Source organism: Triturus cristatus, chromosome 7, assembly GCF_964204655.1.
Source record: "Triturus cristatus chromosome 7, aTriCri1.1, whole genome shotgun sequence".
Taxonomy (NCBI): Eukaryota; Metazoa; Chordata; class Amphibia; order Caudata; family Salamandridae; genus Triturus; species Triturus cristatus.
Genome location: NC_140590.1, coordinates 1,218,513,575 through 1,218,539,659, shown reverse-complemented (window position 1 = coordinate 1,218,539,659; position 26,085 = coordinate 1,218,513,575). Strand labels below are relative to the sequence as shown.

Sequence of the window (26,085 nt, the reverse complement as noted above, 5' to 3'; positions counted from 1 at the left end):
ACTTTTTCCTACCTGGATCCTGCATGGTGGTGCAAGTCAGAAAGTATAAAAGCTTGAAAGTCGGCTCTAAATCAGGCAAATGTTCATACACTGATCACCCAGTGGTGATGAACTGGGAGGCAAATGCTTTTTGATAGCAGACCCAGCTGGAGCTTAGATGTCAGAAAAACGGGTGTTCTCCCACCTCAAAGTGAGGTGGGAGCAAGGGAGTCACGGGTTGTCGGGCTGGAGCTCTGTTGTTTTATGGCGAATCTCCTACTCCCCCAAACCTTTAAGTACACCCAGATCCTATTATTGCTCATTATTTACCTCAGGAATTAAGCAATGCAAACTGCGGTACCGTAGAAGATAATGATGCTTTCAATAGCACTAATGTTGGTGTATATCTGAACAGATGCTCTAGATCTGACAGACCAAATCTCGACATTCATTCAAGGTTAATGAGTGATTGTGCAAACATCAACATGAAATAATGATTTCTGAATAATGAGGTATTCAAAGAATTCTGTTATGGATAAAGAGTGATGGAGCAAGCCTGACAATACATGAAGGATTCCTGAGTGATGGGACAAATCTGAACATGCAATGGTGATAATTCTTGGTAAACTGGGGACATTCGTGACAGTTTTGCTCATCTCTAACTTATGGTTGCACATGCATCATGGGAGTCATTCTTAATATATTGTGGGCATTCTTGGTGCTTTGGTGCCCTGTCCTGCTATACCTCTTTAACTAAAGTAATATTGGTAATTTGTAGACTTTTTATAACACACTGCTGTCAGAGGCGATCCATATACTCACTAATCCATCCATCAATTTATAGTCACCACTCTCATCACCATGTATCCATGTAGTCACTTCTCCAAGAATGCATCCATGAATTCAATCATGCATTCACTCACTAGGATCTTAGGTACTTATCCATCCATACATTGGGACATTCTTACATTCCACGCATCCATTCATCCAACCGCGCTACCATGCATAGAGACTCTGAAACAAGACCATGATTCCTTTGAACTTCAACAATGAGGGTTTAATCCCAAAAGCTAAGTTAATGCAGAGAATATAATTTTTAAATACTTTGGGGAAAATACAAGTCCCACATTGTCTAAGCAGCTGCGAAGTCAGAAAGAACTTTCAAGAGTTACATTTGTTACAGAGAATAAGCAGAAAAGAATTGTACAAGAATGATCATTCAAAATTATAATATTGGACATGTTCAAGTTAAGGAAACAAGTTGGGGATCTTTGAAGAACAATGCTAGATACATTTTTGACAACAAGATGCATTTTCTTTCAGCCTGATAACGCATTCTATCCCATTGAAAAGGAAATGCCAGGAGTAATGCGAATTACAGAAAAAAAGACGACAGAGAACTCTAGTTATCACGATACTTATTCAATAACATAATTTATTTGACACAGAAAAGTAGAGATTTCATTCTTGACATGGGGAAGAGATATATCGCAAGCTTGTGTTAAACCCGGCGGCCATCTTGTTTATCTGTCGTCGCTTGGCTTAAACAATTTGAGTCCCAGCGGTTTATCGTTGCACAAGTCTGTAGAACAGCAGTCATGGATGTCGTCATCACTCAGTTTGGCTTCTTCCATCTTTTTACACTCTGACATCGTTGTGCATCCTTTAACTTCCTCTGTAGAAAACAACAACTTAATTAGTTTTAATTAGTTTTGTTTGTTCTGTTTTCATTTGCTTCTACAAGAAAGTGGAGAGAAATATGGTATTTCCCTCTATTCTCCTTCCTCTTCCTATTGCTTACTTAATGAGTGAATGTGTGCATTCGCCAGTGCTGCTAACACTCCCTACAGCTGTTTTCTCTCTCTGCCTCTGGAATAGGGATTTACTCATAAGTTCCCTCACTTTTCCCAGGACTGCCAGTTATTTGTTGTGCCCTAGTCACTTACTAAGCGCTGTAGGTGCTTGTAAGGGTAAATCCTTCTTTTCCAGGGGGTACTACGGCCCCTCTATCGAAGACATTGTTTAGTGTTAGCAATGTTCTCGTTTATTTTGATAAACTATGCCCCTAGCATTTCTGCATAGCATAGCGACTGGGTGTTGAAGAGTCCTCTTTGTTCCCATGTGGCTGTGAGGAGGGCACTGCTCGAGGAATCTAGGGCAGATTTACAAGCTCCGTGCGCCACTTTTGCACCGCCGTTGCGTCACTTTTGTGACGCAGCGGCGGCGCAAAGCTAGCGCCATGCTGCGACAGATTTACAACGTGACGCATCTAGGGAGATGCGTCACGCTGTAAAGCCCTGCGCCACATTAAACCCGCGTCAGGTTTAATGTATGCAGGGTGGGCGTTACGTCGGAAAAAGCCTTGGAAAAGTGACGCAGTGAAATCTACAAGATTTCACGCAGTCACTTTTCCGACGCTGGTGCGTCAAATCCTTACGCCTGCTTCAAGCAGGCGTAAGGCGTGACGCACCATGTTAGGGATAGGGCAGGTTGGAACAGTGCTGGAGTTGCGTCGCGCTTGCGACACAACTTCAGCACTGCGGCAACCTTACACCGGCAGATGCGTGACGCATCTGCTTGTCCTTGCGCCATGTTGCACATCATTGTAAATGCGGCGCATCTGCGGTAGCGCGCGGGCAAACTTGCGTGATGCATCTTCCCTGGCGCATCCCTGCTGATTTGCAGGGATGCGCCAGGGAACATAAATCTGCCCCCTAGTGTACGCGCCTGCCGCGCCACTGCTTGTCTTTTGAGAGTCGTGGCTGCTCAGGCATCATGTCTTCTCATTTTTACGTCTGCACAGGCACCATATGTTTGTTAATGGTGTGGCTGCTTGCAGCATCGCTTACTTGTTTTTCACGGCCTCCTACGGTGTCCTTTTGGGAATTAAACGGTTTCAGTAAGCACTGTTCGTTTAATTTTAGTGGTGCTTTATTCTAGATAGTTTCTTAATGGCCATGGGCGCCACCTAGTGGGAACTAATTCTCAATGAAGAGCAGAAGGATAGTTTCTGAGAATGTGGTCACTATGGCTTATGGAGCTTCTTTTCCTCTCTGTAAGAGCACTAATGTGCATCTCTTAACAAGCATTGGTAATGCATCGGTTTCGCCTTCATGGTTAATAATAATGATGTATAAATAGTTCCTTGAAACTTATGTAAGTGCAATATGTTTCAGAATATCATTTTTTTCAATGAACAAATAATGGCACAATGAGGGTGCAGGCACCACAAGCGTTGATGTGGAAGGAGCACTGACCAGGTATGAGCAGCAGCGGTGGCCATGCAGGACCAGTGACGGGTCAGGACCTGTGACGGGGCAAGGGCAGAGACAGGGCAGGATGTTGGCTGGTGTTTAAAGTGAGCCATGATTGAGAACTCAGGAGTTCAGGTCAAAGGCAGAACGGGTTTCTCACTGTGCCTGCCAGTGGGTCATTAAAGGGTTCAGAATTGATGCTCATCCTATCCTTGGCATCTCTGCGGAGCACACAGAGCAACGGTCAGGTGTGCTAATTGTGATTCTATGCAAAAGTGTGTAACAGAAGTACACAGCCATTGATATATTGACAGAGGTAAAGTGAAAGAAAATGCAGTGCTTACAGATGTGTTTGTGTTGTGTGTGCAGGGGGTGGCGAAGTGAAGGGTATGCAAGGAAGTACATGCAGCAGAGTAAAATGAGGGCATTGAAGAGGAAAGAGTTGAGGTGTGAGCTATGTTGATTGAAGGTTTCAGAAAGATGTGGGGAGAAAAAGAGCATAAAGCTACTAATAATAAGGAGCCAACACATAGAAGTGAAACAGCAGATAGAGGACTACACATTAGCAGAAACATGCACTCGTCTGAAAGTAAACAAGCGCCCTACATGGACAACCTTAAAAAAAAAACGGTTCCACAACAGCAGATGGAAACAGTACTTTGCCAATGGGAAACTGATAAGAGAAGCACAAGAGGAAAAAGCATTGGTAAATGCAGGAAAAGTATGCTACAGCCAAAAGAAATGGAGGAAAAGTAAGTCGTAAGCAAAGGAACCAATGAAAAGCAAAGAAAGCATGGAAGCGGGATGTAAGTCTTTTTAAGTTTTATATTTAATACAAAAGATTTCACAAACCCAGCGCAAGTGCTAAGTAGGTGAAACCTAAAAAGAAAAAAAGGAACATAAGAAAGGACATAAAGCCAATAGGTGTCGCCTATGCAAGAACTACTGGGTTTTCCAATATGTTTTAACCATGTTGCACTCTAGCGTTGCTGCTATTCAGCATAGCTAGAAGTTAGTGGGGTAAAGGAGACTGGCATAGAGTGTCAAGTAAGTGGAGTAGAGTGGAGTGTTATGGAGTGGCATAGAGTGGTCAAGTAGAGTTGAGTGGTGTGGAGTGTCATGAAGGGGAGAGGGCGTTTACAACGCTGGCAATATCATGTAGGTACATAATAATGCGGTAGTTACAACGGGTGCCTTTACAGCGCAAGACGTTTCAATGACTTGCGCTAGGTGGCGTGCAACACCAGGGAATGTGTTGGATTTTAGATCCAACACCTTCCCTACTGTTGCGCTACCTGGAGTAGGGCTTTAAGTGGGATGAAAAAACTGGGGGGTCTCTGAAAGGGGAGTGGCCATTGTAATTAAGGGCGTGGCTAAAAACACATAAGCTAAACATCCATGCTTAGCATAATGTGCCGCCCGACTTGTAATTTGCTGTTCCTGTCATTGCATCCAGATATATGATGCAACAAGTACATCATACCTACAGCAAGTCAGGACTATTGGCTTGACACCACGACAATATTGCGGCTCCTGAGTTTCAAAAAGGGAGGGAAACCCAGAGAGAAAATGACTCTCTTTGAAGGATTTCCCTTCCCCTACAACGCTCACCTGGCATGATGTCTTGCCACAGGGCGCAACGCCCATTGGCATCAAAGGGCTTCAGCCCCCCCACCCCACCTTCCTTGTCGTGTGTGTCAGACCGGGCTGAGACAGCTTCCCGGGTACACACACAGCCGCACCCGAGTAAATAACAGGTCTTTGAAAGACCATTTTCTTGTTAAAGAGGCTTTGTTGTTGTGTCACCCCTTCTTAGAGCCCCTGCATCTCCACTCTGCTCTCACTGCAGTCCCGAAAGAAATGGACCGCTTCTGCCAGGGCACAAAACAGAGCCCGATAGAGACCCGTTTCTAGGCCCACTTTAAAAAACTGGCAGTGCTCAGACCCGGTGATACCTGGCCCACTTAAAGCCCTGACTATACCTAAGTCCAGCGCACCATCTAGTGAAAGTCGTTGAAGCGACTTGCGATGTAATGCCACTCATGGTAGCAATGTGGTCATTGTAACGACCGCATTGTTACCTACCGTGTGGTAAAAGCACGCGTTGTAACGTGCTATATTTGTCATGGAGTGACGTGGGCTTTCATGGAGGGAGTAGAGTATTGTAGAGTGGAAGGACATTGAGTGGAGTAGAGTTGAGTGGTTTAAAGTGTCAGAGTGGAGTAGATTGTCGTGGAGTGGCATAGAGTGTCGTGGAGTGGTGTAGAGTAGAGTGACGTAGAGCACAGTAGATTGTCGTAAAGTGGAATGACATAGAGTGGAGTTGAGTGTTGTAGAGTCAAGTGGCATGGAGTGGAGTGGCATAGAGTGGAGTAGTGCATCATAGAATAGCGCGGAGTAAAGTGGCATGGAGTGGCATAGAGGGAGTTTATAGAGCGTCATACAGTAAAGTAGTGTTATAAAGTGGAGTAGAGATTTGTAGAGTAGAGTATAGGGTCCTAGAGTGGAGTAGAATTTAATAGAGTAGAACATCATAGAGTGGAGTGTTGTAGAGTAGCCTAGAGTGAAGTAGTGTAAAGTACAGTGGTGAGGAGTAGATTGGCGTATAGTGCAGTGGCATAGAGTGTGATAATTTTGATTAAAGTGGTATAGAGTGCATTGACCTGCAGTGCAGTGACGTAGACTTGAGTGGCATAGAGTGCAGTGGTATAGAGTAGAGTGGTGCAGCATAGATTGCCGTAGCGTAGAGTGCAATGCCATAGAGTAGATTTTTTCAGGGTAGAGTGGAGTGGTGCAGGGTAGGGTAGAGTGCAGATGTGTAGGGTAGAATGGTTTAGGGTGCAGTAGTATAGAGTGCAGGGGTATACAGTGGTGCTGAAGAGATTAGAGTGGTGTGGAGTGATGAAGATTATAGTGGCTTAGAGTCCAGTAGAGTTGAGTGGTTCAGAGAAGAGTGCAGTGGTGCAGAGTGCAGTGGCATTGAGCTCAGTGGCAGAGCCTGTAGTCTTGCAAAGTATAGTGGCATAGAGTAGAGGGGCATGGAATAGAGTGGTGTAGAGTAGAGAGGCATAGAGTGGATCGGCATGGAGTGGTGTGGTGTAAAGTAGAGTGGTGCAGAGTGGAGTGGTATGGAGTGGTGCAGAGTAGAGTGGAGCAGAATACGGTGGTGCAGAGTAGAATAGACTGGCATAGCGTGCAGTGGCAGAGTGTTGCAGAGTAGAGTATAGTGGCATAGAGTGCAGTGGTTCACAGTAGTTGCCATGGAGTGCAGTGCCATATAGTGCATTGGTTTTGAGTAAACTGGTCTTGAGTGCAGTGGTGTACAGTTCAGTGGTTTAAACTAGTATGGCATAGAGGGCAGTGGAGTAGAGTAGAGTGGTATAGAGTAGAGTGGTGCAGCATAGAGTGCAGTGGCATAGAGTGGCAGAGAGGGAAGTAGAGTGCAGTATCATAGAGTGCAGTGGTGTGCAGTAGATTGTTTCAGAGTAGAGTGAAGCGATGTAGAGTGGAGTGGTGCAGGGTAGAGTGCTGGTTAACGTGCAGCAGAATAGATTAGTGGCATGGAGTGCAGAGGTGTAAAGAGGATTGGTGCACGGTGGAGTAGAGTGCAGTGGTGTGCAGTAGATTGTTTCAGAGTAGAGTGAAGTTGGATAGAATGGAGTAGTGCAAGATAGAGTGCAGTGACATAGAGTAGTAGCGTAGAGTGCAATGGTATGGTATAGAGTGCAGTGGCATAGAGTGCAGTGTTGCAGAGTAGACTGGCATAGAGTGAAGTGGCATAGAGTGGAGTGGTACAGAGTAGACTGGAGTGGGCTATACTGGACTGGTATATATTTAGCTGGTGAAGAGTGCAACGGTGCATAGTAGAGTGGAGTAGAGTGCACTGGCATAGAGTGGAGTGGTGCAGAGTACAGTAGAGAGGCATAGAGTGGCATGGAGTGAAGTGGCGTAGAGTGTTGTTCCAGATACCAGCAATGCTAAAGCCGGCTCTGGTAGTAGTACGTTGTTGTTTCAGTGGCACATGTTCACCAATTTCATTGTATTGTATTGTATTGGCACTTGTATAGCGCATGGCTACCCGGAGACATCCCAGCACTGTGAACGTCTGGGGCTAGGGGCGCTGATCTTTTAGGGGAAGAGCCAGGTCTTAAGTTGTTTCTGGAACTTTAGATGGTTCAGTTCCCTCCGTATATGTAGCGGGAGGTCATTCCAGAGTTTGGAAGCGTTTAGCGAAAAAAGAGTGGGACTCAGTGAAGAGCCCTGTGGGACTCCACACTGTAGGGGTAAGGGCCGTGAGATGGTATTGCCCTCGAAAACCTGAAAGGATCTCTCTTCTAAAATGGACTGCAGCCATAATAGCGCTGTTCCTGTCACTCCAGCTCTCCTGAGGCGGTGAATCAAGACCCAGTGATTAAACGTGTCAAAAGCCGCACTCAGGTCGAGGAGAATTATTGCTGCTACTCCTCCTGCATCCAGTATTTTCAGAGAATCTTCCACCACTGATAGTATTGCGCTCTCCGTCCCTTGCCCGGGGTGGAAGCCTGTCTGGGAGGGGTGGAGGTGGAGAGCACCATTGGACTCAAGAAAAGTGGAAAGGATGTGATTTACATGTTTCTCCGCTATCTTGCTGATACCTGGCAGGAGCGAGATAGGGTGGTAGTTACCTAGCTCAGTAGGGTCCAGGTTGGTTTTTTTTAACAATGCACGCACCATTGTCCTTTTTCACTCTGAGGGAACCACACCCTTATCCAATGAGGAGTTAATCAGGCAGGTAGCAGTGGAGGCAATGGTTGGTCCAACCAGCGACAGAATGTTGGGAGGGGCTGGGTCTAAAGGGGATCCACTTTTTACAGATGCTAATATGGCAAGAAAACGTTCCTGGGTTAGCATAGGGAAGGACGTTAATTCCTGTTTTTCTGACTGCCCACAGCCATTCATATCCAAACCAGTTTTAGGGGAGGTCGTAGGTTCCTGTTGTCCTAACTGCCCACTGTCATTTGTGTCTGTGCTAGGAATATTCCTGATCTCTTGAGGGAGAATCTTAAGAATGTTCTAGACTTTGGCGGAGAAAAAATTGGCCAGTTCGGTGCATCGCTGACTAGATGAATCCAGTAGAACCGCCGGGCCAGTTGATTTCATTAGCTTTGAGGCAATATTGAATATTTATCTGGGGTGTTACATGCCAATAGCATCTTTCCCTTGTAGTAGGAGGCTTGGGCAGGTTTTATTTCTGCTTTATACTGGCGAATGACTGACCTATATTCACTTTTTTTTGTCAGAAGAGAAGTCTTTTCTCCACTCTCTTTCTGCTTTTTTACACTGTTGGCGTAGGGTGCGTAGATTAGAATTATACCACTTTGGGGAGCACCAGATCGAAAGACCCCTCCAGTTGCCGAAGTTTTTATTAGCTGTTATGGGGTCAATGGCGGGGTTTGGTATAGTTTTTTCCAGCTCTGATATCCAGCTCTCCAAAGGAAGTTTAGACCATGGTCGAATTTGACAGCGTGGCGGTGAAGCACCAGGTGTCGTATTGGAATGTACCCACTGAAAGGGGATCAAAAAGTGGTCTGACCATGGGAGGGGGATGGGTTTTTTCCCTTCAAGATTTTCCAGGTTAGAAAGTTGGGGTCCAGGAGTTGTCCCTTTTCATGTGTTGCTAGCGAGAACTTCTGGGCTAGATGGTAGGTCAGAAGGTCCTGTGTCAGTTCTGTAGCTAATGAAGCTGAGGGGTTGTTAAAATGTAGGTTAAAATCTCCAAGAGTGTAAGATTAGCAGTGAGACTCGCAAGATTACTGGCTGTTTCTAGCAGAGTTCTGCCGAACTGGCCTACCGCCCCAGGTGGGCGGTAAATAAGAATGCCAGAGAATGTGAGGGTGGATGTAAATTCGAGCATAAAATGGATGTTCTCACAATCTAACAACAGACTGCCCAGCAGACGACAAATCAGGTGATCCCTATATACGATAGCAATTCCTCCGCCCTTGCCTGTCCCTCTATCCATTCTCTGAATCAGGTAGCCTGGGGGGAGAGCTTACACCGTATCCGGCTCTGAGCTGGAACTGAGCCATGTTTGTGTGAGGAATAAAACCTCAGGGGCTTCTTCCTTTAGAAGTATTAGTATTGAGATTTCACTAGTATGCTTCGGCAGAGATCTGCAATTAAGTAGGAGTAAATTGTATACTTTCCCATGAGATGGGGGAGGATTCGTAGGTGCGGGCAGTTTGAACTGGCACTGGGAGCACTTCGATTGGGACGACTGAACCAGGATAGAGTGTACACATTTTGGCTCTAGGATGGAGTTCAGTGCTTTAAGCTGTGCGCTGGAGTAATACAACTGACCTGTGGTAGCTGAACCAGGGATTCTTGCCCCTGGTCCCGCTCGGGCGCGTCAGGCGCAGACGGGCTTGCCTTTGGCGTGCCGCTGGTGCTCCCGCTGCTTGCGTCAGCGCCATTTGCTGCATTTGTAGTGTACACCGGGTGATCTTGTGAGACGACTAGACCTTCTCCCTCTCAAGATGGAGCCCGTCAGTGGCAAAGCGGAAGTGAGTGGAAATGTGGCGTCAATACTCCCTCCACTCAATCAGCAAAAGCTGTGGTGGACCGGGGAGCGGACGCGAAGCAAGAATTTAAGGTAAGAGTGCAGTATTAAATTCCCCAAACCTTCCCGTCCCTCAGAATGCCTTTAACCAAATGTGGGCAGATTCGCAAGCACAATGTGGTGCTAGATAAAAATACACGGCGCAGTGCACAAGCGATACAAGTGACAAATAAAAGACAATTTTACAATTTTAACAATTTAAAACCGGCAGCGCAACTTGCTCTTAGCGTCTACCAGCGTCGTTATCAAATGCGCGTCAGCGCCATTTACTGCATTTGTAGTGTACACCGGGTGATCTTGTGAGGCGACTTGACCGTCTCCCTCCGAAGATGGAGCCCGTCAGTGGCAAAGTGGAAGTGAGTGGAAATGTGGCGTCAATACTCCCTCCACTCATTCAGCAAAAGCTGTGGTGGACCGGGGAGCGGACGCGAAGCAAGAATTTAAGATAAGAGTGCAGTATTAAATTCCCCAAACCTTCCCATCCCTCAGAATGCCTTTAACCAAATGCGGGCAGATTCGCAAGCACAATGTGGTGCTAGATAAAAATACACGATGCAGTGCACAAGCAATACAAGTGACAATTAAAAGGCAATTTTACAATTTTAACAATTTAAAACTGGAAGCGCAACTTGCTCTTAGCGTCTACCAGCGTCGTTATCAAAATGATCAATGATTATCATTGGTGACAAAACACGCATCCAAGTATAAAAACTATGTTTTGACATAGACACGATTTTTAAGGCTGTAGAGTATAAAATGTAGTGGGTTTCCGGGCTACTGTTTGTAATTTTTAGGAAAGAAATAATCTGGGTTTTCTAGTTGTTTTTTGGCACAGTGCTAGTGGACGTTTTGCACATACTGAGGCTATTGCTTATTAAGTGTAGTTGTGTAGGCTACATCTTTTGGCTTGCCAATGCATGTTATTAGTACAAAAGGGTTTGGTACACAGACTCACTCACTGTAAACATAAAGATCTTTAGACATTCACTTGACAGTCACATAAAGCGAAAGCCAACAGTGCTTTGATAGAAGAACTTCAATATGAATATTTGTTTAGTGCATGCACCTCCTCCCTGGCATTCACCTCCTCCCTGCAGGACTATTTTGAGGATTATGTTATAGCCTTGTAAACTGCAACATAGGAGGGGAAAAAGATGGCTCCATTGGGACATTGATGTGCATTCCTCTTGCTTTCTTATAAACATTCTCACTTTGAAATCACAGAAATAAAAGTAAACGCCAAGCTCCCTCGGGAGACATTTGACCTTGCAAAGCAAATGTGACTAGATAAGAACAAGATTTAACGGTCTGTTTACAGAAAGTAAGATCTCGGAAGGATTCACTGAGCAAGGTTTAGACAAGGGAAGGGACAAACTCAAGCTGATAAGCCTGAAACAAATGGAGCCAGCAAATAGAAAGCAAGGAAATTTGAGTTGCAAACCACACAGCCAATGGTAAGCAATGGACAGGGTGCGTCCCAGGGAAGCTTTCTGAATGTCCCCAAAATGTCTTCAGCAAACCAGACGGCTACGCTGTCTTGTAGGCTTTAACCTAAAAAAAAAATTAAGGGAGGGGACAAGTAAAGACAGGTAAAGTGTTTTACCGATCTTTGGGGTTGAGTACTGGGTGGAATATACACCCTAGAGTAAATCCTGCCTCTTGGGAACTTACAGAGGCTTATAGAGCCTATCTTTTAAGAGAAACCTTAGGCGGCTGGATGTTTGCTTATCTTTTCATCTTGATCAGGAAATTGGTGGACCTCTCAATTATGGATCCAAGTGGACCATGGATTATTTCATTTTCTGTGTTGCTCTCATCGGTGCCTCCTTGCGGTTATAATGGAGAAGCATAATGCACACCATTCCCCTCTTTTCACTGAAAGATACCTACATTGAGTCAAGAACAAGGAACAGGGTTCTAGATCTCCCTCTGGGTCTGATAAGGATTTTCAGAACATGGTGAGGTGCCTGTTTAAAACACGTAATCGCTATTGAAAAAAAAATTCATCCCCTCAGGATTATCCTGTTCTCAGACAGATTTTGCTTCTATGTTTCATCTCTGTGCCCCTGCCCCTCCTGGGCTTCTCCAGAGTATGATGAAGAGGAGGCAGGTTTTCTAGATGATCCTTTCACTCCTAGAGGGAAATATATTTTTTAATAGAAGAGCTAAAGTCGGTGGTCTCCTACCTCTCTTACAATTTTCAGCTGTCTGTGGAGGAGGATTAGCCAGGCACAAGTGGGGAGCGGTTTTATCAATTCCAAAGACCCACTTCTCCCAGGGTGTCTGTGATTGCTGTTATTTAAAATCCTTTGAAGAGAGAATGGAAGGACACTGACAGAGCCTTGGTTCCCATATTCACGGGGAGGCTCAATCCTTTGGCTAAAGGAGAGACTGAACTGCCTCAGAAACTGGTGATGGACCTCCTTCTAGAGCACCTAGTGGGCAAACCATCCCTTCTTACTGAGAATTTTGTCCTTTCAAACCCTGGAAATAAGAAGGTTGAGGGTGCCAGGAAAAGACTTAATGCAGGTCTTAGTTTTGCTTTGAGTGCAGGGATCTGTTGGGTATATGGATCTCAATCCATGGGCAACTATTTTCAATCTCTCTCTCTCATCCTGCATTCAAGCGGATAAGGATTACTCACAGCTATTGGGGAGAATGGCGATCCAGGATCATTTCTGGTTAGATGTTATGTTTGACAGCCTGAGAGCTTCAGCCATGGCTTTAGAAAGTTAATTTGCTGCCAGGCATCGTTTGCACCTTAGGAACTGCAAAGTGGAGGCATCTCAAAAGAGCTGTTTATTGAGAATGCACTTCTTGAGTACCACACTCTCTGATGATAAGTGCTAGGAAAATCTGCTTAAATCTTTTTAGAGTCAGAAGCATACTAAACCTTTTTGTCATAAACAGAAATCTTGGAAAAGAGGCAAGAAGAAGTATGAGCATTATCAGAGGAAAAAGACCAACTTCTACTAGAATAAGAGTTGTTTCCAGCCTAAGGGAAACCAATACAGGTCTTCTTCTCGTCAAGCAGCTAGGAGAGGCAATAAGAAACTGAGGTTCTGCCTATGCCAGAAACTCTATGGGGCCAGTGGGAGGTCATCTGCAGTTTTTTCATCAAACTTGGAGAGATTTAATATCATGTATTCAGCGGCTTGTTTCTTAGTGATACTTCATAGAAGCACTTCTGTATTTTCCAGACCCACGTTTTATTCAGAAATTTTGGCTCAGGGACAAGATACCGATGAAAGCCCTCTGGACCAGTATATCCCTGCTGTAGGTCAAGTAAGCTATTCACCTTGTCTCTTTGTAGGAGAAGGATCTGGGATGCTTTTCCAGGATTTTCCTCAATCTGAATTTCAAGAGGAACACTCTGAAACAGGTCAGTACTCTCATATCCAGGGGTAATTTTATTTAAGACTTACAAGATGCTTATTTGATTGTCCCCATAGCTCTGCCACAACAAAGGTCCTTAGGTTTGCTGTCAGAAGCCATCTATGACAGTTTCAAGTGTTACTTCTTGGGCTAAAATGGGCTAAAGACCTCCCTCACAGTTTTGACCAAAGTCCTGGAACCATGTCTTCCTGATGCTCAGGTGTGGTAGCCCACCCATATCTGGATGACCTTCTAATCTAGTCTCCCTGTCCGAGCCAGTCAATAAAGGATACAGAGTTAACAGTACAGACTGTGTAGAACTTTGGGTGCCTAGTGAACTGGCAGAAGATATTCCTCAAACTGTTGCAGAGGTTGAAATAAATAGGGATCTTATTGAACATGATCCAATGGATGGTACATCTTTCAAAGTCCAGGAAGCACAAACTCGAGATCATGCTACAGATGTTGTCAAAGGGAAAAGAAGCCTCGGCAAGAGAGTGCCATGGAGTCCAGGGAAATATAGTAAACTATGATTATTTCCCAGAAATCTTTCTGTTTTGTGGTTTTCAGGAAAGGAGAGATATATATTTCTTTTTTTCTGTTTACAGACAGCAACTCTAAGCATTGTTCCAAAGGCACAACAGATGCTTGGGTCAGAGGTACTTCATAGTCTCAATCACTGGTTGCCTCTCCAGGGAAATTGCAAGGACCTAATTCCAGTAACTCCCACTCAAGCGTGGGAGCCATGCATGGTTTATAATTCCCCCAACTTTGAACAGGGTATCTCTCTTTGCATACCTTAATCCAGTTGTTTTAGCAAGGGATGTGAGCAGCAGGGTTTGGGTGGCAGTGATACAGACTGGAAAATTCAGGGTCTCTGCCAGGGTTGGGAGCTGGAAAGATGCTCCAACTGGAGGGAGTTAACAGCTATCTGGAGAGCAGTTCAATACGTTGCACATCTGTTGAAGGGAAAAATTCTCATGGTTCGTACTGTCAATACCCTGGCAATGTCCTGCTTGATCCATCAGTTTTGTATGGGTTTCATCTCTCTGAATCATGTGGTGCAATCGATTTGCACCTGGGTAGAGCACAATCTATTTGATCTCAGAGTCATTTACGTGATGGAGGTCTCTAAACACTCAGGTGGATTATCTGAGCAGGATGTTTCCAAGCTCTAAGGATTTTGACCTCAAGGCCTTAATCTTCTGGGAGATTTCAGAATGTAAGGGTGTCCTATATGAGATCTAATCGCAACTCATCGGAATTCTCAACTCCTGAATTTTCTGTTGATGTTTCAAGATCATCAAGCTGTGGCAACTGATGTCTTGGCCAGCCCTTGGCCATAAGGGCTGTTTTATGCCTTTCCATCCATTCCATTGTTCTCAAGTGTTCTGGCAAGAAAACAGAGGAAATAACGTTGGTTCTGCCATTTGTTTCCGTTCCTGAGCAGGTTGGCATTGGAGCAGTAATGGATTCTGTCATTGTTTCCTTCTTCTCTCCTATTGCAGTCACTACTACCCCTGAATTATGTGGTCTGTCTAAGACTGTTAGTCTGGAGAATGAGAGGGAGGGGCTCTTGAATAAGGGCCTCTCTCTCTTTCTGTTTTTAGATCATGTCAATCTTCCAGAAGAGAAGCCACTAATAAGGTTTATAGTCATCACTGAGGTTCTTTTCATTTTTTCTGCAGAGGGAGAGATTTTTCTCTTCAGTTGAGGCTTCAGTTCCAAATATCCTCTAATACCTACAGGATTGCTTTGGTAAGGGATTGTGTTATGCCCTGCATAGTATTTTCATATCTTGCAGTTTCCCAGTTCTCCTGCTGTTCAGCCACAGCGTGTGTTTGGAGTAGAATGTTGAGAATGCTGTGATGCATAGAACGTTGGGAGTCTGACTGGGTTTGATACTACAAAGTGGTTTGCTGTGGCATAGTACCAAGGACTGACTACTGGGCTACCCTACTTACCTTATCCTGTTACCTGTACTACCTGTTTGATGTACCAGTGAACCATCTTGCTGTACAACTGGAATAAAGGTACTAAAAGATCTTACATGGCTAACAGCGTCTACTTCATGTAAGAGTACAACATATTTTTGGCGACGAGCGAGAGTTGGAGACGTACTCACTGCCCTACATGCCCTTGGAGATGAACTAGGAACAAGAAGAAGAAATTTCTAACAGCGCAACAAAAGAAGTAACTCAAGATGACACAAGCAACAAAAGAAAGTGGCACAGCACTCTTCGCAACCCCACCAGTGTCCTGCACATCGGACAGCCCCAGCAACAGAGTGCTGTACTGTGTGGTTGTGCGTACACCCACAAGTTCTGCGCCTAAATGGAAAGTTAATGTCATGGAAATATATGTCTACAAGTACTTAGGCGCAGCAAAGATCAAGACAAACAAGGACTGCTGTTTAGCGCCTTATTTTGATGATGCCTGGTGTTGGCGCTACTTTGGAGGTGCATAAAGACTGACTTTTAATTTACAGTTTACTTTGGATACAGCGCAAGTCAAGTCTTACATGGGAGGCGGTTTAGTTGTGCCTGAAAAAACGTTTTGTACATGCCTCATTGTTCTACAAGCGTGGAGTGTTCACACGAAGGAGAGTAAGTGATATGCATTATCACTTACAAGTCATGAACAAGTACGAGTTTCTCATGGGGAGCGGCTAAAAGCATGGAGCGGCTGGTGAGACTTATTTTTTTCTTTGTTATGGTTTTTGGAAGCCGCCCTGAGGCCTTAAGGTCGCGGTGAGTCTCAACCGCCTATTTAATATTCAAATACAAATGTACCGAGAGCTCTGCTTGGTGCGTGAAAGCCTACCTTCACGAAGACGCTCGCGGCTTCTTGGGTCTTTTAAAACGTCTAACGAAGTCTTCACTACTGGTTATTAGACGCTTGGCACATAGTGCGTGCCGTGAGCCACTCGACACGGCATGTAAAAGCGTGCTGCCATTTGAAACGCGAATCTGATCTGCCAACCACGTAATTTTCATCTTTAGACGCGAACCTTATCTGCCAACCACGTAATTTTTGCCAGCCAGTTTTTTTTGTGTGTTTCGTTTTTTTATAAAGTTACAAGAAGCAAGAAAATGTGTGAGCTGGCTGCTGATGATCCAGGTGATTGTTTGGATCATCTACCTGAGGACAGATGGTGCCGTTTGGTACACCGGCGGTGAGTGGTAGTCTTGGTTCCTCAAGATTCAAAAGTATCCGGTGGCAGAATCTTTCTTATATACTATTTGGCGACTGTCCCGCTTCACGTCGACATTTGGAAAACTAAATTTCTGAGAATGTTCCTGTTTCAGAGCATTTGGTTTCAACATGGTGTGACTGTTTGGAGCGTTGGTGTCTACGACACGAATGGTGAATCATTTTAGTGGTGGAAGTGTTTTCGGGTGAGAGATCGCTCACCGGTGTGAGATACAGTTTTAAGATGTTTTGCAATTGAAGAATTTGCATGTTTCATGTAATGTTATTTAGGATAGTGATTTGCCACAGTCTTTACTTCCCTACTTATGGGTGGGACATCTAATGTCGGGGTGGTTATCACAGGTTTTTCCCTAGTTACGGGGATCAAGTTTGGTTTGTGCTCATCACACAGTTTAGTGCCCTATTAGTGGTGTTATTGGGCAGAGGCTACACGTATGCCTGGTTTTGTTAGTGAGTGTAAAGTTGAGGTGTCTTGTCCTCAGTGGTTCAAATTCCACAGGTTCGGTGCCCTTACGCAAGGGATGCCCTCTTAGTGTCTTTCATGGGCTGTGTTTACACGTTCCCTTATTTTAGGGATGGGTATGGGTTTGGTTCTAGTTCCTTCCCATTTAGAGTTATTGGAACCCCTGCTCTGGGGTGGGTATGTGGTCTTGATACACATTAAGCGGTACACGCGGCCTTTTTATTGAGGCGGGTTGGTGAGTGTAATTTCTACTCACAGTTCCCTTACATGAGGGATGGTCATGGTTTGGGTGCTAGCCCCTTTCCATAGTGCGTTACACGCAGCCTTTACTAAGGTGAGTTTATGGGTATTGTTCCCATTCAAGGTTTACAGATTAGTTTCTTTTGGTACCCCGGACGCGGGTCATGTTTTCTTGCTTTCCACCAGTTAACATAACATTTTACCCTCTCTGGGTTGGTTTAGATTTATGGGTACGGTTTCCCTACACAGGGTGTATCTTTTAGTTATGTGGTCCCATATTCATTGTTATAGTCTTAGACCCTTTCATTAGGGTGGTTTTTAGGGTCATAATCCCGAGTTTTTGTACCTCACAAGAGGAGTGAAGGTTTGCTTTTAGTCATCTTCACAACGTAGGTGAGTTTTCTTATGCTAGGAACTGTGCTTTTCATTTGTTCCCTTTCTTTAGGGATTGTACTATAGAGTTGGTATGTGTCGGATGGGTCCCATGCTTTTCAAGGTCATTCCTACTCAGGATGTGCATGCTTGGGAGTTAGACTCAAATTCAGTGGCAAGGTGGTTACCTTTTGTCTAACGCGATGACACTTTCTCATTTTTGTTTTTGGGAGAGGATGGGTTGTTGTACTCAATTTTTACAATTGTTGTATATTATCCGTTCTCTACTTTGAATGGTTCATTATCTCTCGTGATGTTCTTATTTGCACATCCCTGGTTTTGATTCATTCTTTTCTTGGGTAATTTTGCTATGTTTGAGACTTGGCAATATGTGCTTTGTGCGGGTTTGTTCCCCTTTTGCTATACGCTACTTATTGTCTCAATCTATTGTATTCATTTTATTACAAGTGTATTTTCTTTTGTGTATGGCTTGCTCATATTGCATTGTTGCATTTCCATGGTACAGATGTCACTTTTGTTTTTCATGTTAAAAGAAGGGGGATATGTTATGCCCTGCATAGTATTTTCATATCTTGCAGTTTCCCAGTTCTCCTGCTGTTCAGCCACAGCGTGTGTTTGGAGTAGAATGTTGAGAATGCTGTGATGCATAGAACGTTGGGAGTCTGACTGGGTGAGAGATGACAGTTACAGATGGGCTGAGCAGCAGGCAGGCTGCTCCTGGTGGGGTTTGATACTACAAAGTGGTTTGCTGTGGCATAGTACCAAGGACTGACTACTGGGCTACCCTACTTACCTTATCCTGTTACCTGTACTACCTGTTTGATGTACCAGTGAACCATCTTGCTGTACAACTGGAATAAAGGTACTAAAAGATCTTACATGGCTAACAGCGTCTACTTCATGTAAGAGTACAACATATTGGTGCCGATCACGATCCGGTAAAAAATATCCCCGTGCGACTCGTATCCGGTCTTTTTACCGTACGAATCGTACAAGTGCCGTACGAACTGGCAATCACGATTCGCATGGTAAAAAGTCCATACGAACCGCATTGGGAATCATTCCCCACACGTCCTCGGGTCGGAAAATGTGTCCGACACGTCCTCGTACGATTCACCGTACAAACGTGAAAGGCGAAGTCCGACCGAGGAATCACGATCCATCCCGTGCGTCCGAGGTTACAACCGGATGGAAAAATCACCGTCCGCACCGAACTCCCATAGCAACCATGGAGACGTGCCCGCATACGCGCCGACCCCCCCCCCCAGCTCCCGTAGGTACGCGGCGACCCCCCCCAGCCCCCGTAGGTACGCGCCGACCCCCCCCCCAGCCCCCGTAGGTACGTGCCGACCCCCCCCAGCCCCCGTAGGTACGCGGCGACCCCCCCCAGCCCCCGTAGGTACGCGCCGACCCCCCCAGCCCCCGTAGGTACGCGCCGACCCCCCCCAGCCCCCGTAGGTACGCGCCGAACCCCCCCCAGCCCCCGTAGGTACGCGCCGACCCCCCCCCAGCCCCCGTAGGTACGCGCCGAACCCCCCTGTATGTACACCCATGTACGTGTCGAACCCCCCCGTGTACGTTCGAGTCGTACCCCCACCCTTGTATGTACGGTGCGTACCCCCAGCGCACCGTACATACACGGGTGGGGGTACGACTCGAACGTACACGGGGGGGTTCAACTCGAACGTACACGGGGGGTACGCACCGTACATACACGGGTGGGGGTACGACTCGAACGTACACGGGGGGGGTTCGACTCGAACGTACACCGGGGGTACGCACCGTACATACACGGGTGGGGGTACGACTCGAACGTACATGGGGGGGTTCGACTCGAACGTACACGGGGGGTACGCACCATACATACACGGGTGGGGGTACGACTCGAACGTACACGGGGGGGTTCGACTCGAACGTACACGGGGGTACGCACCGTACATACACGGGTGGGGGTACGACTCGAACGTACACGGGGGGGTTCGACTCGAACGTACACGGGGGTACGCACCGTACATACACGGGTGGGGGTATGACTCGAACGTACACGGGGGGGTTCGACTCGAACGTACACGGGGGTACGCACCGTACATACACGGGTGGGGTACGACTCGAACGTACACGGGGGGGTTCGACTCGAACGTACACGGGGGGTACGCACCGTACATACACGGGTGGGGGTACGACTCGAACGTACACGGGGGGGTTCGACACGTACACGGGTGTACATACAGGGGGGTTCGGCGCGTACCTACGGGGGCTGGGGGGGGGTCGGCGCGTACCTACGGGGGCTGGGGGGGGTCGGCGCGTACCTACGGGGGCTGGGGGGGTTCGGCGTGTACCTACGGGGGCTGGGGGGGGTCGGCGCGTACCTACGGGGGCTGGGGGGGGGTCGGCACGTACCTACGGGGGCTGGGGGGGGTCGGCGCATACCTACGGGGGCTGGGGGGGGTCGACGCATACCTACGGGGGCTGGGGGGGGTACGGTGCGTACCGGGCCACCTACTCTGGTCGATTCGCGCCGTACTTCGCTTTTGCGGCACTTTTTGGGTGCCGTGGAAATATTGCCGTCCGGACTGCTGTCGGTTCGAATCGTAATTCCAGGGTCGTGAAACGCTGCCTGAAAGCGTCCCGACGTCACGTCGCAGCATTCCCGGATCACATTCGTATGTATATTTTCGTCGGTCGGTGTTTTTTACGATTCGTACGGAAATGGTGTTTCCGTGCGAATCGTAATTCCATGTTTGTACAGTTTTACGACCGGGTACGAGTCGGACGGGGAAAACGCTCCGACCGACGGTTCGTACCCGGTTTTTCCCGGATCGTAATCGGCACCATTGTCTCTGGCCACCCTCAAATTGCAATGATCTGCAATACAGTAATTTAGATGTGCTTGGATTGAGTTGTCCGCAGCTGAACCTTTTGGTGCCGATTAGGATCCTGGAAAAAATGTCCCCAACCGAATTGAATCTGGACTTTTTTCCGTACAAATGGTAAAAGCGCCGTACAAACTGCCAAGTACGATTCGTATGGGAAAAAGTCCATACAAATCGCATTGGGAAAATTCCCCCACACGTCCTCAGGTCGGGAAAAGTCTCCGACACGTCCCCGGACATTTTTACATACAAATGGGAAAACTGAAGTCCCAATGCGCAATTACGATCCGTCCCATCCGTCCGATTGTACAACTGTATGGAAAAAAGACCGTCCGGAGCGAACTCCCATAGCAACCATGGAGATGTCCAAACAAGTGCCTGGTATGCGCCGTACCCCCCCCCCCCCGCCCCCGTATGTTCGCGCCGTACCCCCAGCCCCCCCGCGGATGGGCGCGCCGTACCCCCAGCCCCCCTGCGGATGGGCGTGCCGTACCCCCAGCCCCCCGTATGTACGGAGCGTACCCCCCAGCCCCCCGTATGTATGGAGCGTACCCCCGTACCCCCCAGCCCCCACACGCTGGGGGTCCGCACCGTACATATGGGGGTGGGGGTACGCTCCGTACATACGGGGGGCTGGGGGGTATGGGGGTACGCTCCGTACATACGGGGGGCTGGGGGGTACGCTCCGTACATACGGGGGGCTGGGGGGTACGGGGGTATGCTCCGTACATACGAGGGGCTGGGGGGTACGGGGGTACGCTCCGTTCTTACGGGGGGCTGGGGGGTACGGGGGTACGCTCCGTACTTACGGGGGCTGGGGGGTACGCTACATACATACGGGGGGCTGGGGGGTACGGGGGTACGCTCCGTACATACGGGGGGCGGGGGGGGTACTGCGCGTACCGGGCCCCCTAATCAGCTCGCATCGCTGCGTACTTAGCTTTTCCGGCACTTTTTAGGTGCCGTAAAAATTTTCCCATCCGGACTGCAGTCGGTGCGAATCGTAATTGCTGGTACGTAAAAACATGCCTAACTCCGTCCGGACGTCACGTCCGCGGTGTCCCGGATCACATTTGTATGTATTTTTCTGTCGGTTTGTCTTTTTTCCGAATCGTACGGGAATGGCGTTTCCGTACGAATCGTAATTGCATGTTTGTAAAGTTTTACAACCCGGTACGAGTCGGACGGAGAAAAAGCTCCGACCCACGGTTTGTACCGGGTTTTTCCAGGATCGTAATCGGCCCCTTAGTATCTAGGCTTTTTAAAGGCTCTAATCTCTTAAAACAAGAATTTGTAATCCATTTCCACCTGGGGATCTTTTCCCTGTCCTGTCTTTTCTTCAGGGGACCATAGGAGGCCTCAACTAAAATGTTTCTCCTTCATAAGACCATCTTCCTGGTAACTATTACGTCCGGTAGGCAAATAGGTGAATTGGGTTCTCTAGTCTGCCGACAATCTCACCATTTGAGGATTTTGCAGTCCTTTATCTTGATCCCAAGTTTCTTCCTAAGATTAATTCCAACTTCCATAGAGAGAGAGATTGTCCTCGCTTACTTACCTCCAGATAATACCAGTAAGGACCCTTTGATGCATCTATTGGATGTAGGGAGGGCTATTCAAATGTACCTTAGGAGATCAGTGGAATATAGGCTCTTTGATGCCCTCTTTGCAAATTCCAAACCTGTTAAGAGAGGGAGAAAATCATCTTCTTCCACTACAGCATGATGGATAAGATCAGTTAGCTCATCAGCTTATCAGGGTTGTGAAAAGGAGATCCCTGAGAAAATAAAGAATCAGTCAACTAAAGGAATGAAATCTTCCTGGGCTTAACAGGTGGAGGTTTCTTTTAGAGAGATATGTAAGGCTGCAATGGAGCCTCACCTTCGACATTTATTTTACATAATAAGTTGCATGTTTCTCTCTGAGTTACCCTTTGGGTTAAATCTTATTTTGGAAACGATGTCAGCTCATAGAAATTGTTTGCTTTCTTATTTGTGTTTGTTGAGGCACCAGAGATAAGGTGAATATGTGTACCCAACACAACTTTATATATAATTTAAATGCATCAAGACTATGGAATGGTTATTATATAAAATTCTTCCAGCTTTTTTCAGTTTATATTCTTTCATATGCGCTTTGGCTGATAAAGGGAGGGTGTTAGCTCAGTCATAGCTCACTAAGTAAGAAATGGGATGTAGAAGGAAATGAAGAGGTAATAATCGGATTACTTGCAAGTAATCTTCATTACCACGGAGGGCAAGGGATGGGTGCAGGAGCTGTTACAGCCCCAGTAGTATCCTACAAGTCTTCGATTTCAGTGGATTTGGGAATTTCCAGGCCCAGTATTTTCAGATTCAGTAATCTCAGGCTCAGAACTTCCAGGGTACTCGGAATCGCCCAGAACGGTATCTAATGCAAGCATACTCCTCCAGACCTCTTGTAATGAGAGCCTTAGTGTAATTGCTAGATACACAGATGTCAATTAGGGGTAGCAACTACTACCCTTGCCCACCTTTTATATACATGGTACTGCTCTTAGAAATTCTTGCTTGGGGTAATATAGGAGGTTCAAGTCCTTGCCCTCACAGCAACAAATTGGAATTTGTAGAGTAGCTGTGGGTGTGACATGTGGGTGTGACATGTGGCCAGTCCTGCAAAGGGAGGAGAACTGGCACCCATGATTTGATACCAGTGAAGTCTATTTCAAGGTGCACTTAATATGTTTATTTCTTAACAAGAGTGGGTTGCGAAGCTTTTTCTGATCACTCAACTAAAGTCTGGAACCAACTCCATCTGCTGGTTATGTCTCAAAGTAACCATACTAAATTTAGGACACCTTAAAATATGGTTATTCAAACATAATCCTTGAATGTGAGTGTTTGTGGAATTTTAATCTTTGCAGCATTGTCAGCTGTCTTAGTTTGTCCCAATCAGTGCCAAAAGACACTTTGGTCGTTGTTTGTGCCCTAAAAATTCTTCAAATAAATAAAATAATAAATACTCACGTAAAATATTACTGAAGTGTACACACACATCATGAGCAGGTTCACAATCGAAGGTCCCCTTACGAGTTCCAATGTTATAGTGACATTTGAGGGCTCCACCTGAGGGGAAGTGAAGGGAGGGAGGGAATGGGCGGGGAAGTGAAGTGAAATAAAGGGAAGTGAGAGGAAGTGAATGGATGGGCGAGGTGAGGAGAGGGGAGGGGAGGGAAGGAGATGAGAGGAGATGGTAGAAGAGGAGAGGAGGGGGCGGAGAGGAGATTAGAGAAGAGGAGAGAAGAGGAGAGGAGAAGAAGGGGAGGGAGAGGGGAGGTGAGGGGAGAGGGGAGAAGGGGAGAAGTGAGGTAAGATGAGGAGGGCAGGGGAGGAAAGAGGAGGGGAGGGAAGTAAAGGGAATGGTAGGGAAGGGCAGGGATGGGGAGGAGAGGGGAAGGAAGGCAAGGGATGGGATGGGAAGGGAGTGGAAAGGATAGATGTGGAAGGGGAATAGAGGGGAGGGTATGCCAGGAATGAAGAAGGAACATGAATGAGAAGATGTGAAGGTTATGGGAGAACAGTGGTAGGATAGAGGAGAGATAGAGAGAGAGAGGGACAGACAGACAGACAAAGAGAGATGAGATAAGTTGGTTGTCAGAAAGCAGTAAGTGTATGTGAAAGTACAAGTGGAAAAACAGGGATGCAGGGGTGAGGAAATGCGATAAGGGAGTCAGTGGGAGAGAGAAAGATACCAAAATTAGACATATATCAGCCTCTTCAAAAGTGTGAGAAATGAGAGCAAATAAAGGAATATTGACAAAGAAGGATGGCTTAGAAGTTAAGGAGCAGGAAGGTGTGAAAGACATCAAGAAAATTATTGACAATGAGATCAAGACAGACAGAGAAAGTAACATATGAAGAAGGCATTAAAAATCCAGATATATGAGCTAAAAAGAAGAATTAAATGTACAGTGGAAGATGTAAAAGAGGGTGTTGCCAATAAAAGACATGTAATTAAGAAATACATTTTTCATACAGAACTTTAGCCCCATCTTCACTGTACTCTTCATCCCTCTACTTTACTTTGGCTCATGAGCCAGGATAAACTATGTGGGAGACGAGGTGGGTGGCTAACATATGAAACATTGAATCTTATTTCAAGATTCCGACCGCGGCGCATGCATACATTGGAACTACAAATCCCATGGATCCGCGTACGTAACTAATGTGATGACGTATACGGAAATGCGCCTAGGACGCACGTCCTTCCAATCTGTCTCCATGACAACCCACGGGTTCAAAAACAGGGCCCCTTCGCTTTTCAAAACGCGAGAGCCGGGGACCGGAGCCAAGTAGGTGTGCATGCGGGGCAGGACTTTTGAAGAAGTAAGTCTGAGTAGGATAAACTTTCAATACGATCCCCAAGCAATTTTCAATCCTCCATTTCTCCATATGGGAAATACGAGAGATACTTAATTTTGTTAGGTCAGACAATAACCACTCGCCATATTTTTTTCCCTTAACCATCTGGGGTCATTAATGTAGGGTTTGACTATAAAGCTACCCCTAGATGCTTAACGATCCCCTGAGATACAGAAACCATTCGAGAATCGGGTAAGGGACTGAGATTTTATTATTCATTTTTGTGCACAGAATCAGGAGGGATAAATCATAAATACAACATGATTACGATTATGGCTATTCTTCGCACTAACACTGTATGAATGTGAGGCATGGAGTGTTACACTAGTATAAACATAGACGTACTGACACGAATTGAGATCAGTTTTTGAGTACCACAGCCACCCCACCGATCATCTGTCACTTAATAGTATTAAATGATGACAAGCACATGAGTGGCACAGGTTTGGAAGCAATTGATTACCACTATGTCATAGACACATATTGGCACTAGTGGTTTATTAATTAGTTCCAGAGCACGCAATGTGGGACGTAATCTGGAAGAAAAACAGTGACATTACTATAAAATGTATGTTGTTTTTGTCTTTTCGTTTTTCTCTGTTGTCTGTCTTTTTACTTTACAGATGGATTACTACCCGTGATTGGTAAATCATCAATCATTGTTACAAGGAGCAGCTACTCTGCCCTTGATTTGCATACAGGATAGGGAAACCCCCTTATATCCTGTCTCCTAGGGAGGCCAATACTTAGCCCTGATGAAAGTCCAGGACCTATAAGGCCAAAATAGGACTGAAACATGTTGGCACTAGGGTCTTAGGACCATAAGACTCCTTGTAAGACCCAATCTTTAATTTTTAGTTACCCAAACAGACCCAAGAATAAAGGGAAACCGGGGATCTGTTTGAGGTATTTTAACTTATTTAGCCCCCCAGGTCACCAACTTCTATCAAGAGCTCCCAATACTGTGGTTGAGCCCACCCCGACTTTTAGGCGTCGGGGTGACCCGATGATGAAGCATGACACCACTAGGGTGTGTGAGGGTAAATAAACAAAAAGGAAGACTTTTCCTTGCTCACCTATTGGTGAAGACGTAGGTATTTACTCTAATTAGATCCTTCACATCTCTCCCCACTGAAGTGCACCAATATCAACCACGGTTGATCCGTTAGAGTAATTTAAGTGAAAAATTGATTATATTATAGGAGGAGTTACTCTAACTTGACATCCTCTCTACCCCTCCAGGTAAAGAAAAAAAGTGTTTTTCGAATTTACCTTAAAGTGATTATAGTGTTAACGC

At 46.2% G+C, this 26,085-nt stretch overlaps 1 long non-coding RNA gene across 1 annotated transcript in view; it reads right to left on the bottom strand.

Moving 5' to 3' along the window:
* Nucleotides 1-1,014: 1,014 nt before the first annotated feature.
* The window catches only part of LOC146811655 (uncharacterized), a 118,665-nt gene continuing 93,594 nt past the window's right edge, over nucleotides 1,015-26,085 (bottom strand). The window contains exons 3-4 of the long non-coding RNA XR_014966765.1: nucleotides 23,394-23,492; nucleotides 1,015-1,654 (exon numbers count right to left, since the gene is read on the bottom strand). This is a non-coding gene — a long non-coding RNA (uncharacterized LOC146811655). The remainder of the gene's footprint in view (nucleotides 1,655-23,393; nucleotides 23,493-26,085) is intronic.